Source organism: Otolemur garnettii, unplaced genomic scaffold (assembly GCF_000181295.1).
Source record: "Otolemur garnettii isolate 467f Iridium unplaced genomic scaffold, OtoGar3 scaffold00195, whole genome shotgun sequence".
NCBI classification, from domain to species: domain Eukaryota; kingdom Metazoa; phylum Chordata; class Mammalia; order Primates; family Galagidae; genus Otolemur; species Otolemur garnettii.
Window position 1 is genome coordinate 2567274 of NW_003852590.1, and position 2543 is coordinate 2569816.

The window sequence follows — 2543 nt, forward strand, 5'->3', positions numbered from 1 at the left end:
GGTCTTGTTGATCACATGCATGAAGATGATCATCTGTTAATCTCTACTAAGCACTGGTACATCCTTGTACAGAAGACAGAACAGTTTTTAGATGTGCTACATTTGCTCTTTGGGAAAATGCTTTAACAAGGAATTTTTTAGAATCATTTTATAGTCTAAGATTACATAGTCTAAAATATGAAATAATGAATGTTTTATATCTAAAGAAGATAATTAAAAATAAGAATTAGAATGACCAGAATGTATATGTCTTCATATTTTGTTTGTTTTATGAATTTGTCTTAGATACCAATAATATTTTCTGAAAGTCATACATGCACACAGGCTCACTCACTTTCACATATATAATATGTATTGTTTTCTTGCTAGAATTGTAAAAAATTCCAAGAGCAAACAATGCTTCTCATACTTTTATTTGTATATGATTTATCTGGGATCTTGTTAAAATCCAGATTCTAAGTCAGTAGTTCAGGGAGAGGGTTTACGAGTGCAATTGTAGTTAAGTTCGCAGCTTGTAAATACTCTGCTACTCGAGAGTTAGCAAACTTTTTCTGTAAAGGGTTGGGTAGTAATGCTTTAGAGTTTACAGGCCAAGAAGCAAGAGAAATAAATATCCACAAAATTTTTATTGATTAAATTTAATACTTGAGTTTTGTTTTTTTTGTTTGTTTGTTTGTTTTGTGCCATTTCTGGCTGGGGCCAGGTTTGAACCCGCCACCTCTGGTATGTAGGGCTGGTGCCCTACTCCTTTGAGCCACAGGCACCACCCAATACTTGAGAACTTTTTTGTAGTATAGCTATATAATGAAATAGTACTTAGCCACAAAAAGGAATAATCTATTGATACATGTAACAACAGGGACAAATCTCAGAAACGTTATTCTGAGCAAAGGAAGTCTTACACAAAAACTACATATTATGTAATTCCATTTATATGAAATTCCAGAGGATATACCCTAATTAACAGTAACAGAAAACTGATCATGTTTACTTAGGGCCAGGAGTGACAGGAGGAATTGTCAAAGGAACTTGAGGGAATTTCAGATGATAGAAATGTTCTTTATCATGGTTGCAGCAGTAGTTGGGCATATATATATGTTTTTCAAAACTTACTGAGCTTGGGGAAGCCATCTGACTTGTTGTGAGGACATTCAAGCAGCCCCATGGAGAGATTCCTGGTTCCAAAATGGTTGCATAGAAGCAATTTAGCTTTACTGTCTCCCAAAAGGAAATAAGCATGCAATGTAAATATTATCACCAGCAATATCCCAAAACTCAAATATGAAGATGAGACAGTTCCCAGGGCACAAAGAAATGAAAAATCTTGCCGCAGATGGTAAGAGTATTGGACTTCTATGTCCATGATGCTCCTCCCCCCAATTTACCTGGCACCAAGTATGTGGAAAATTCCTGCCTCCCCCCCAGTCACCTCATGGTTTCTACAATGGAAAAAGTGAGATCAAGGTGGAAAAATATCTTTGTCTCTATAATGAGGTCCCTCACAGGAGACTTGTATCTGCTTCAGCCTATAGGAAGCATCATGTGCCTAAAGAGAGAAATATCCCTGAGGACAGCCACAGACAAAAAGGGGTGGCAAGACTACCATCACCAGTTCTAGAAACTCTTCTCTGTAATTTGGCCAAAAGAGATACCAAATCAGATGGCTGTTCAGTAGCACCATGCTGTAGGAGATTCATCCCATAAGTCTTCTGGACATAAACTCCCAGCCAACTTTCCTACACTACCAGGATATCCCCTTTGGGACCTCTCCTTTTTAAGATGAGTGGATACTCAATCGTTTTCTAGAACCAAGGCAAACCTGGGCTTAAGACATCATCTAGTGCCACAAAGGAAGAAGTGACCTAGTGAGAGACGGAAGGAAGGAAGATCAGTGGATAAATTAAAAAGAATTTCTAAGTAAATATATGCAATAAAAACCAAAACAAGCCAGACAGAAAAGGCTGGAATAAATAAACCTTCAGTGCAAAGACACATACGTACATCCACAAGAAACAATACCAAACAAGGAACCGTGACTTACGCAAATGGATGAGCAAGGAACTGGTGACTGACCCTAATGGGACAGTGATATGTGATCTCTCTGATGAAGAATTCAAAATACTACCTTTAAGGTAACACATAAAAGCAATTGAAAAACTTATCAGAGAAATTTAACAAAGAGGTCAACAGAATTAAAAAAAAATTAGAAATCTTGGAACTAAGAAATACATAGGCTAAACTAAAAAATTCATTAAAGGTCTCAGCAGCAAAATGGACCAAGCAGAGGAAAGAATTAGTGAGTAGTGAGCCTGGACAGGTTATTCAAACATATATTCAGAGAGTAAAAAAGAAAAAAGATTAAAAAGAACAAAGATGGCTCGGTGCCTGTGGCTCAAGTGGCTAAGGCGCCAGCCACATACACCTAAGGTGGCGGGTTCAAATCCAGCCCGGGCTCACCAAACAACAATGATGGCTGCAACCAAAAAATAGCCAGGCATTGTGGCAGCTGCCTGTGGTCCCAGCTACTTGGGAGGCTGAGGCAG